The sequence below is a fragment of the Panthera leo genome, chromosome A3 (genome assembly GCF_018350215.1).
Source record: "Panthera leo isolate Ple1 chromosome A3, P.leo_Ple1_pat1.1, whole genome shotgun sequence".
Lineage (NCBI taxonomy): Eukaryota > Metazoa > Chordata > Mammalia > Carnivora > Felidae > Panthera > Panthera leo.
The window spans coordinates 4,011,718-4,024,414 of NC_056681.1; positions in this window are offsets into that span (position 1 = coordinate 4,011,718).

The window sequence follows — 12,697 nt, forward strand, 5'->3', positions numbered from 1 at the left end:
CCATGATTCTCCGGCCTGACAGGTGCCGACGCACTGCGCGCACAGGGTGTTCAAAGCGGTGTGATCAGAGCGGCCGCTGGCTTCCTGCCCCCGAGGCTGCAGAAAGCTGGCCCCCACCCTCCACCGTGGCGGTAATTGCCCATTGATCCCCTCAAGCCTCAGCAAATAACCCCTAATTCACAATCACCTGAAATGCTATTGATTTTTTTTTTTTTTAATTTAACTTGCAGGAAGTTTCCACCCACGCTGCCACGCAGAGGGAAAGGAACGATTTCAGACTCCCTCCCCAGGGCCATTAAAACACCCCCCAGCCCCCCTCTCCAAAAACATCCCTATCTCCCAAGCACCAAACAAGCATTTTAGTATTATTATTACTATTATTTATTGTAGCTCAATGACCTTTGAAATTCCTAACAACTCCACAAACAAAGGCAAGTCCCTCGCGGGCATTCGTCTTGTTATTAACTTGAAGTCCCGGGACGTGAACAACCACTTTCCTTTCTGTGTGTTGTGGGGACGTGGGCCACGTGGGCCCGATGGCCAGCCGGCCTCCCCCCCACCCCGACTGGATCAGGCAGCCACATGCTTTTGTCCACATGCCCAGACTAGAGACACACGTGGAAATCTCCACCTGTCCCGTCACATCAAGGGCCACGCACAGACAGCAAGAGACGCGGCACCAGGCTTTTTATTAAATCTCCCCCCCCCGCCCCCCCCAGTGCATCAGCTTCAGGGGAGATGAATTAGCAAGGAGATGTTTTACCACCAGCTGCGCACCGGCGGTGTAGTTTTTCAAGGGCTAAATTCACCCACAAGTGAAATCTTCCCTTGTCAGTTATTTCCGCAGTCGGGGGGCACCGGAAGGCCTCGCGGGGCGGGGGTAGGGACGTCGTTTTGGAATCTGATTCTGAGGCATCGTGGCTCAGCCACGGACTAGCTGTTCCACGTCGGGCCAGGCCCTTCAGCCCCTCGACGGTGTGCTTTCCTCACCTCTGAAACAGACGCAACAGCCACAATACTGCGTAAAATCACACACACACACACACACACACACACACAAGCCACACTCACATACACATACATCCACTCACCACTCACACATATACATACACACTGCACACACACACACACGCGCGCAGACACACACATGAACGCACGCACAGATGGAATGTGTAAAACCAGTGACATCTCAGTAAGGGCTGTGGCTTGAACCCGTGTGCCCATGAGATGTCACCACCTGGGAGAAGCGGGGCGAACGGTACCTGGGTCCTTCTCTGTACTATGTTTGCAGTTTCCTGTGAATCCATAATTATTTCAAAAGGCAAAAGCTGTTTTTCTTGAGGCCACAACAATGCCTGCTTCACCAGGTTTGGGACGGGATTCAGAGGGCTAAGTCAGCGCTGGGCACTTAGTGCCGAATCTGGCATCGGTATGTGTTTAACACACGGGATTCACCTTTGACCTATTGATCTATGTATTCAAACCACCAGCAGCTCCTTTTGCCGGAAAATCAGTGGTGTTTGTTGAAAGGGTGTCTGCCGAGCTTGGCGAGAGGGAACCTTTTTTCTCCCGTGACGGCTCATTATCCTCAAGGTTAACTGTCGCTAATCGCACTATTGGATTGCTGGTGGAAGTGTCAACGCAATCCGATCGGCTGTGCTGCATGGTGATTGGCTCCTGGGACGTGGGCTGGATGCGGACCCGCAAAACCAGACCCGAGAAAACTCGGGGCGGTGGGGGGCCGGGGGAGGGGCGGGGGAGGCTGGACCGCTGGTTGGCGTGGTGCTCAGAGTCGTCCGTTTCCCCACCTGCCCTCTAGGACTTGACGTCTCCTCCGAGTTTTTGTAAGGCAAAGTCCCTCCTGGACGCAAATGAGGCTCTGACTTCATTCTGGTTCTTAGGCACAGACATCGCCTGTGGGAAAGACCTCCAGCCTTGCTCCCGGTTCAGTGGTCAGCTGGGGTGTCACAGGCAATGCTATAAACCCTGATCTGGGTGCCAGTCCCGCCACTGCTGTGTGACCTCGTACAGGTTCCTGAACCTCTCTGGGCCTCGGCTTTCTCTTCCACTGACCTTAAAAACACTTGCATGTTAACGCAAGGGGAGACTGGGTGAGGGTTTGACAGAACCCCTCTAGACTAGTTTTATACCTCTCTGTAAGTCGACAATTATCTAAAAATCAAAAGTAAAAATGAACCCAAACCCTTCCTTCAGTCATCCGAGGACTGGAGACGGCAAATGCAAAGTGCTTGGCATGTGCTTGGTGTTCCCCGGCCTCGGTGTGGAAGGAAACGGCCCAGCCATGGCATCTTTTTCCCTTTTTTTCCTATCATCCCCGTGCTGTGACCTATGTCTCAGCTAACCAGACAGATCCAGCTCTGAGGCGGTGATAGCAATGAAGGGAATCGTGGAGGGAAGCACATCCTCGATCCCCTGGCGTTGGGGGGTGGGGGGTCCTCCCCTTGAGATTACAGTCACAACCTTAAAAGCAAGTTCCGGGGCCCCGGGTCCGCAGGCTGGACATACAGCTGCTTCTCACTCTCACCAAGGGTTAGCGGCCACCTTCTCCCCAGCGCCATACAAGGCCAGCTGGCTTAGGACCCATCCTAAGGGCCAGCGAGAATAAAGGAAGGCCCTCCATCTTCCTGTGGCCGATCCTGCAAATCCTCTTTGGCAAGCTCGTCGCGTTGTGTCATTCTGGGAGGCGGGAGAAGGGGAAAACTACCTTCCGTCCATTTCTGCTATTGAAGCAGGGGTCCCTGCTTCTATTTACGGGGAGACTTGGCAATGCAGAGGCAATTCAATTAAACAAAAGCAGGGCACAGGGGAAGTTTGGAAGGAGGGTCGATGGCCAGAATGCTTCGTCCAAATAGAATTCCGTCCCCCACCTGGAGACTGCAGAGAAGCTACGTCCAGCAGGAGATTTACAGCCCCGAGCGTTGCCTCCGCCGGGTAATAAACTGTGTCCTCTAATCAATACAGGCGCTGGGCTGCCCGCCTGCAGCATGGCCGCCCATTCAGCAAAGTCACTGAGTAATGGAAAACGCAATCAAGTTGTATAATGAATCTGGGTAATTGGACGGACTAGGCAGAATGATCCAGCTAAATATATTCAGTCCGGCACATTAATTAAAAGCCTGACACTCCCAGCAGTATCCAAAGCGCCTCATTAATGCTCTTCTGAATCCAAAGGTCAGACACGGTGGATGAGCAACAAAACAGTGCTACCATTGTTCAACTCGGGGGCCTTTGTGATGGGCGCGTCCGTGGGGGCTTGGAGTTACCTGGAGGTCTCGTCTCAGGGGTGCTCCTGGGCACCGTTGGGCCGGCTCAAGAGGTGGGGGGGTGGGGGGCAGGGTGAGTCCTCCTAAGTCAGAGGTCAGCAGGTAAGGGGTCAGATCTAGGCCGTCTGGCTCAGGGCCATAACAAAGTTCTCATTTCATGGAAAAAGAAACAAAGGCATTTTGTGTAAAGCAAAAAAAAAAAAAAAAACAACAAAAAACAAAAAACAAAACAGAAGTGGGGCCCTATAGGAAGGCGAGAAGCTGTGTGTCCTTGGGCAGGTTGCTTTGCCTCTCCGGGCCCCGTTTGCCTGTCTGTTACTGAACAGACCGCCCATGTCTGAGATTCGAAACTGCTTGAGAGAGAAGGCCGTCAAGAGCAGTGGTCCGGCACAGCACCCCTCAACGATTCCGAGGGAACGCGTGCCCAGACGTGACCATTGGGCCTCTGTCCGGAATCTAATAAACTCGCACGTCAAAGATGGCACTTTGCTTCCCTTGACCTTCCTGGAGTAGAGAGCCCTCAGAACTGCTTGCTTCAGTGGGCACGTGGGCACCCTGGGGGCCGGGAGGTGGGCATCGTTTGGATAATTTTTGACATTTGACCCCGGGGTCTTTGGTCCCACCTGTCCCTCCTTGAAGACACGGACAGGTGCTCCTGGGGCTTACCTCATCCCCAGAGAGCCCGGGACTCAGGACCAGCAGAGTCCCACTGCCAGCTGGCCCCAGTGCTTCCCGCCTGGGGGGCCCCGGATCAGCCCCCAGAGTGACCCCATTGCCCAGTGCCACCAGTGACCCCATTGCCCAGATGGGGGGGTCAGAGGCTCAGTCGCGGCAGACAGCAGGACGGCCCATTCCTCCCTGCCAGCCCCGCTCTAGGGGCCCCCACCTTCTCTGGACTCTGTGCCTCCAGGCCCTGAGAGGGCCGCACGCAAAGAATGTACAAGAAATTCCGTTTTTCGGAGAAAAACGGAAGCGAAACGGAAGCCGTGCCAAGAGTCAAGGACCGGCCATCTCCTCTGACGGGTCAGCGATTTAACGCTCTCCTTAACAATCACTGACCTCGCACCCTCTGACTTAGGGACTGCATTCCTAGGAATTCACCCTCCCAACACAGTACGTGTCCACACTGCAAGACTCTTCCCCTGCAGATCTGTCACCGCCATCCACACTCCCAGCTCGGGGGGACCCTGAGAGAAACGAAGGGGTGTGCCACCGTGAGAACTCCACACAAGGGGGCTGATCTGTACTCCTTCGTGCAATGTGCACGTTTCCTGGGTGTGAGCTACAGGCCAGGTGCCGAGCTGGTGACCAGGGCAGAGGGACCTCACCCCGCTAATCCGGACTAATATGGAAAGACGTCTCAGTGGATCCATAGGAGAAAAATCTAGTGACTGGCACACGAGGGGATCTACTTTAGTTGCTATCATGTAAGATACACGTATGTGTGAGTGTATCTGGAAAATGTAACCCTGGGGTAAAGGAGGTGGGAACATGTTTTCTTGTTATTGTGTCTCCTTAATTTGTTTTTGCAGCATCATGAACAGACATTATTCTATAATAAAAAAAAAAGTGAATTTCAGGGCACCTGGGTAGCTCAGTCGGTTAAGCCTCTAACTCTCGGTTTCGGCTCAGGTCATGATCTCACAGTTCATGGGTTCGAGGCCCACATCAGACTCCACGCTGACAGTGCAGAGTCTGCTTGGGATTCTCTCTCTCCCTCTCTCTCTCTCTAGTGTCCCTTCCCCGCTTGCTCTGCCTCTCTCAAAATAAATAAATAAAATTTAAAAAATTAAAAACTTTTTACAAGAGTTTGAATTTCCAACTTCTATGGCCAACTCTGAAGTCAGTGGATGAGGTAGAGTTCTTCCTTGTTCTGGAACAGCCCCCTACCCTCTGGAGCTCTGAGTGAACCACACTCACATCAAAGTTCAGCAGTTGACAAACGGCATCGTTGAGCAGCAAGGGGCTGTTCTGAGCCTGGCTGGCCCTGGAACCCGGACATGTATGACTGACAGGAACATCACACACCTTGCCAAGACCCCGGGGCTGCCTTTTTCCCTCCTTCAGCCTGTTTTGGCCACACGGGCACCCTTTCTGTGTCTGGCTTTGTTCCCTCAACAAATGTTCACTAGGTAAACCAGTGAATTCTGTTTCCATGAGGCTTTGACATGGCTTTGGCTTTGACAAGCTAATGCCATGGGGGAAGTACTGAGTGTCCCTGACATGTAGTACAAGAATGCATGCATGTATGCATCCATCCTTCCACGCACCCATCCATCCATCCATGCATGCATCCTTCCACCCACCTATCCATCCATCCATCCATCCACCCACCCACCTATCCATCCATCCATCCATCCATCCATCCATCCATCCATCCATCCCCCCACCTATCCATCCACCCATCCATCCCTACACCTATCCATCCATCCATCCATCCATCCATCCATCCACCCACCTATCCATCTATCCATCCACCCACCCACCTATCCATCCATCCATCCATCCATCCATCCATCCACCCACCTATCCATCCATCCATCCATCCATCCATCCATCCCTCCACCTATCCATCCACCCATCCATCCCTCCACCTATCCATTCATCCATCCATCCTTCCATCCATCCATCCACCTATCCATCCATCCATCCATCCATCCATCCACCTATCCATCCATCTACCCACCCACCTACCATCCATCCATCTACCCACCTATCCATCCATCCATCCATCTATCCATCCCTCCACTCATCCATCCATCCATCCATCCCTCCACCTATCCATCCATCCACCCACCTACCATCCATCCATCCACCCACCTATCTATCCATCCATCCATCCATCCATCCATATGTATGAAGCTCTTGCTGAGTGCTGGGCACCATGCTGGGTTTAGAGGGCCTGGGCAATTAGTCCATCGCATGGGACTCTCCCCACAGGCTTAAGTTCGACAATGTTGCCAGTCATCAGGAAAGGGGAAGGCTTTCCAAGTACGGTGGGCATTCAGGGAGGGACCCTACCCCCACCTGGCACAAAATAGGCAGGGTTTGAAGGCAAAGGAAGACTGCCAAGGAGCCTGTGGATTTTCATCAGCTTCTTGGGACTGGAATGTAGACTCTGGAGCTGCCTGGATGTCAGTGGGGTTTTCTATCACTGTTTCTGTAGCTTCTCTGCTAACACTGAGTGCGATTCTCCCGGGGAGTGTGGCCCACTCCCTTCTGCCCCGCACAGGCCTTCCGTGCTCCTGACCCCCTGGGCCTCCAGGGCCTCATCTCTACACTGGGGATGGAACAGCTACCGCTTTTGAGCATCACGCGTGTAAGCTGTCTCCTAATCCCGGCCCTACTTTTCCACTGTGGCTCCACCAAGGGGCCCCTGCACAGCCTTCGGGTTTGACCCTCCAGCCCCAGTAAGGAAACTCAGACTCAAAGAAGTCCACGACCGGTCCACGGCCACGCAGCAGCCAAGTGGTAGAGCTGGGATCTGAACGCGGCCCCGTTCGACTTGGACGCCATGCCCTTGACCATCCGCTTCCTCCCGGGACGAGGTGAGGATGTGCTGAGCTGCTGTGCGTGAAGCCAGGGCTTGGGCCAGCCAGGCTCAATTACGGCTTCCTTCCTTCCCTCTGAGGTCCGGCCGGGGGACATGCCTGCCCATGTCCGGTCCGCGTGAAATATGCCACGGACGGCCTCACCCCCAGCTCTGGCCATATCCAGGATGTGACCTCGGGGAACGTGCCCAGAGGGGACCCCCTCCCAAGTTCCACCATAACCCTGGGCAGCGGGTTCCCTGTATTTTCACAAGGGCCCCTGGGGGACCCCACCAGGCAGATGCAGGAGTCACCCCCACTTTTGGAGAATACTCGTAGTATTCCATCACAATCTTATTCCTTAGAGGCTGGGCCCTGGTCCCTGAGAGCAGATGGAGGGAGGGAGAGAGGGAGAGGGAGAAAGGGGGCCGGGACCACGATTGTCCCAAAGATAATGGGAAGTGGAACAGAGGAAGCCTGGTCCTGACTGTGCGCCCCCGACTCTGACTTCCACAGTAGCTGAGTGGGGTTGGGGAGCCCGGCAGGGGTCAAAAAGGCCAAGGCGTATTTCCCTTCTGCTTTCCTGAATCCCAGGAGCCACTTGGCAAATGGCCCTGAGGTTCTCCTGGGCCCATCCCCGAGGCCCTGCAGCCGAGCGATAAACCCGTGACAATGGATGTCCCCTGAGGCCTCCTTCCTTCTTCCCCACATGGACTATTAATAATAATAACACCGAGCATATTACAAATAGTCACTTCCTGAGCTTCTCGTGCCCTGGGTACGGTAATTACTGCACTGAACGCTCACATCAGCCCCGCGGGAGGGGCGATAGGGTCACGTGCACTTTCAGATGTGCAAACTGAGGCTGCTGGCGACCAGGAGTCCGCTGTCCAAGGGCGTCCGCCAGCCGGAGGTGGCAGAGCTGTTGTTCTGGGGCGCAGGGACCCACGGTCTTGCGGCCACTCAGTTCATGCACCTGTTTCAGTTACGTTATTCACCTGACTCCTCCAAGGTGCCAGGTGCGGGCAATGCGGGGGGTTGTCTAAGCTCTCAGCCACGGAAAACCAGCTCCAGTGACCATGGAAAGAAATGACCAGCTATGCTATCAGGGAGGCCACCCATAAGAAGCAAAGGTGTGTGTGGCGGGGGAGGGGGGGGCCCAAGGAGACCTCCGGAGCCTCTAAACCGACCTTGCAAACAAATAGAACCATCCAGAATCCAGTGGGCCAGAGTGAGGTGCAGAGCGACGTCTGCTCTGGGGGAGGGAAAGGAGAAATCTTCCCATCATGTGCGGTTCTATCAGCCCTGCCCTCTTCTCCCGGGAACAAATTATTGATTGCCGACATTATCCCAGCGATACTAGCCCCGAATTCCTTTGCGGATTCAATACTGATGTCACGGTTCAGGGAGATAAACAGCCCTGTCCTTGGGGAGAAAGGCACAGAGCATCAGCCTCTCTTCCGAGGAAAGACTTCCAGACACGTGCCATACTGTTATTGCCACGCTCCGTTAGAGAAAGCAAGTTTAGACGATTCCAGGCCCTCGGGATTATGGAATGCCGCCATAGTTTCGGGGTGAGATAAAGTCATTTTTCTTTTGTTTGTTTCTTTTTTACTCTTAAAATTTCATTTCACACTAGAGTTTCCCACTAGCAGGCTGGATCCAAACTCAACCAGCTGGCACACAGCCCCACCCCACTGCCCCTCTCCCACCCGCCTCCCTCTGCCTCTGCCTCCCACCGTACTTGGGGAATGGGCCCTCTCTCCCCTGCGCCCCCTATGCCCTCTGTTACCACCCTTAATCTGACTGGGTTGAAATGTAGGTATTTATCTTTTCCTACTGTGATTAACAAAGGACTTCTAGAACGATCCCTCTTTTATTCCTAAGGGCTTCGTACAGAGCCTTGTACCATGGTGTTACTCAGTGAACGCAGAATGGCCAGAAGGAAGGATGGAAGGAGAGAAGGCCTGCCGATAATTAAAGCAAAATGCTTATGTCCTAGTGGGCAGATTCCGCATCTCGAAAGTGAAAGCAAGAGTCATATTTTTATTGGGTCTGTTATTACCTCCACTTCACAGATAAGGAGGCTGGGGGCCTGGGGAAGTGAAGTAAAATGGCCCAGTCCCCACAGAGGCTGTCTCCTGAAGGCCAGAGCCCCCAGCCTCGGCCACCTACACGGTGAACAAGAAAGACACTCTGTGTGGTGCTCACATCTCGATGGGGACAGAGGTGGGCCCCAAAGATCCAAGCACATGACTTTCTCACCCGCGAACTATCACTGGGTGAGGACCCCAAAGACCCACGCGCATGACCGCCGCATCGGCCAACTGTCTCTGGGTAAGGGCAACAGAATGGTTAAAGAGTAGCTCGCTGTGGCCGGGGTGCAGGAGAGGACTAGACAGTTCTGGATTCCACTCTCATGATGAGTATTTGCTTTGATTGGCTCAGGGTCACTCTAATAGCTGTGAAACAGTGACCGAGCCCAGTGACTCTGTCAACACTATCCTCCCTTGAAAGGACAGCCCGGATAAGGAATTCCTGTACGAGAACCAAAGACAACTCTGACGTTGCCTCTCTCTCTGCGTCTCCCCGTTCTAGCGGACGTCCGCAGGAGCTGGGTGGTGGCCCGGGTGGCCCGCTGGAGCCACCGGCCCGGAGCCACCAGCCTTGCTCCCCCAACAAAGGGGCTCCCCCAACAAAGTGGTTGTGTCAGCCACGCAGCCGGCGACAAGCCGCCGCGGGGCCCCGGGCGCGCTGCATTACATTTTCATGCCATGATGCCTGGGTTTTGCTACCGACAGCTTTGTTTAGTGACAACGTAGACCCTGGAAAAGGTAAAAGATTCCTCCAGGGCACAATTTTAAGACCCACTAGGAAAAATCTGCAGTGTTTCAATGAAACAAACAGGACCTGGCTTAGTCAACTGCTTATTCACGTTTGTTTTTAACTTGGCGTCCTAGGGCGTCGGGCCCGGTTGGCCGTCTCTTCTTCCAAGCCGCGTGCTTTACAGATGGGGAAGCTGAGGCCGCCCCGGAGCAGCTCTCTCACGGGGAGAACAGGAGAAGCAGAGGAAGGAGGCTAAGGTGGTCCATGCTGATGGGTCACAGTTGGAGGCATCGGGATGAACTCACGTAGAGCCGAATACAGATACACGTGGTTGCGTCTAAACATTTTTCAGACGCGTGTGTGTGCACGCATTGGTCTGCTGTCAGCTGTTACAGCCTAGAAGCCCCACAGCCGGGAGCACACACGCCCAGCACCCAGGGCTCAGTTTCTATCACCATTCTCCAGCAAAAGGACCCGGGGCTTTTTGCAGGAGTAGCTCATTCTGTCAAATGCCCATCGATGGATGAACGGATAAAGAAGATGTGGTCTGTACGTACAATGGAGTATTCCTCGGCAACCGAAAAGAAGGAAATCTTGCCATTGGCAACTACGTGGATGGAAATGGAGGGTGTTATGCTCAGCAAAATTAGAGAAAGACAAGTATCTGAGGACTTCACTCATATGAGGACTTGAAGAGACAAAACAGAGGAACATAAGGGAAGGGGAACAAAAATCATATAAAAACAGGGAGGGGGACGAAACAGAAGAGACTCATAAATACGGGGAACAAACTGAGGGTTGCTGGAGGGGTTGTGGGAGGGGGGGATGGGCTAAAGGGGGAAGGGGCACTAAGGAATCTACTCCTGAAATCATTGTTGCACTAGACGCTTACTAACTTGGATGTCAATTAAACAATTAACTAATTAACTAAAAGAAAAAAAGAAGTAGCCTATTCTGCAAAGGAATATACAAGATGAGCTTGGGGCATCTCCTAGTGCCAGAAAGCAAGGGGATGGTTTAAAAAAACCAACAGGAATGATGACCAGCCGCCGCGACGGGGCCACATCAAAGTGACCCAGGAGCCAGTTTGAGAGCTCCCAGTGGTCGAAGCTGGAATCCGAGTGATAAAATAAATAAAGCGGTATTGGGTTATAACCCAAAGTTAGAATAAATATCCATGAGACCATGCTGATTAAATAGATTATGGGACAAATAAATAAACTGGGGAGGAGAGACAAATCTCCCATGAAGAAGATTCCCAAACGGTCTATGTACCTTCCAGCTTGCGGGAGGTGGAGTGCCCCTCCAGGCCCTACGTGTGGCTTCCACGGTGACTTCCTCCCCAAGAGGACAGCAGGGAAAGGGAGGAAGAACCAGGAGAAATGTCACAGTGGAAAAACCTGCCAAACAGGACCTGAGTCAGGGGGTCAAGGCCAACGTCAACAGCCATCCATCAGGTTGAGAGTGTGGACCCTTGATACAACGTGATGGGACGGGCACCTTCCGTGGACCCCCTGCTCCAAACACCCCCTCGGTCTGGCCACAAGCAGAACATCAGACAGCCCAAGTTGGGGGACATTCTAGAAAACAGCTCACAAGGGAAGTCTCAGCAAGTACCACGGAGAAGAGGTGCCTAAGGAGACGTGACGAGCCGACATCATAAGGTGTCCTAGGGCGCAGGGCGGAACCGGAGGGACCTGAAGGAAGCGTGGACGTCACTGCCTCTGCAAGTGTGATGCTAACAGGGGACACGGGGTGTGGGGTGCACGGGAACGCTCCATGTTTTCATCACGATGATCGTATAAACCTAAAACTGTTCTAAAATAAAAAGGTCATTTTTTAAAAAGTTCCTCCCCTCCCCGTTTTGAGCCAGGAAACTGTAGCATGCTGAATAATGGCCCCCCAAAGATGCCAGGTGCCAATCCCTGGAACCTGTGAATGTGACCTAATTTGGAAAAAAGGCCTCTGCAGAAGCCAGTCAGGAGCTGGAGATAACATCATCCCAGCTCACCCAGGCGGACCCTCGAGCCGTGACAGGCCCCCTCGCACATGGGAGACAGAGGCCAGACCCAGACAGAGGGGCCGTGTGGCCACCGAGGCAGAGGCTGCCGGGACACGAGCCCCAGGATGCCCGGAGCCCCCCCCCCAGAAGCTCAAAGAGGCAGGAAGCCTCCTCCCCTAGAGCCCCCTCGATTTTAAACTTCAGCCCCGGAACTGTGACGGAATCCAGCCCTCCCGATCTAGGCCACCCAGTTTGTGGGGCTTTGTTCCAGGAGCCACGACGAGAAACGGACCCAGCCGACCACCTTGTCCCGGAGCCCCGCCAGGTGACCGCCCTTCAACCCTGACCGTCACCGGGGCGGGGGGGCCCCAGGCGGCCAGCCGCCAGTCGTCTGTCGGTGGATCGGGAGAGGTCCCCAGGGTTCCCGGAGGGGGGTGCTCCGTCGTCGGGGTGCTCAGGGAAGCCGCTCCGTAACAACCAGCAGGGACAGGTTCCAGAGTCCCAGCCAGGCCCCTGCAGACCTGTCCCGTGAGAGGCCACACTTCGTGAGCCACCACTCGGCCCTGCTGTTGCGCCAGGAACACAGCAGCAACGACGTGTACATGAACGGCCGTGGCTGTGTTCCAGCAAAACTTCGTTTGTGGATGCGGAAACGGGGACTTCGTGTCGCCTTTCATGTCATGAAATATTCTTCTTTTTATTTTATTTTATGTTTTTAGTCAACCACTTGAAAGTGTGAAGTGTAGAGCTCACGAGCCTTACAAATACGGGGCAGGGGGCGGGTTTGGCCCGCGGGTTGCAGTTTGCAACCCCCTCCCCCGGCCTCCCCATCACCGCCCATAAAGCCAAGCCCCGTGTGCAAGGATCAGCCCTGAGGTTTGTGTGGCCACGAGAGGACAGAACCGGGAGGCCACCGAGGCGAGGCGGGGTTACAGGCCTCAGCAGTTACTGCCTGGAAACTGGCAAGTGTCCCCCTAAATCTGCCCTTGGGCTTTCTTTCCAGAAGCCCATAAACCAGCATGCAGAAGAATGAGACCCTTTCCGTGAGTCCCACC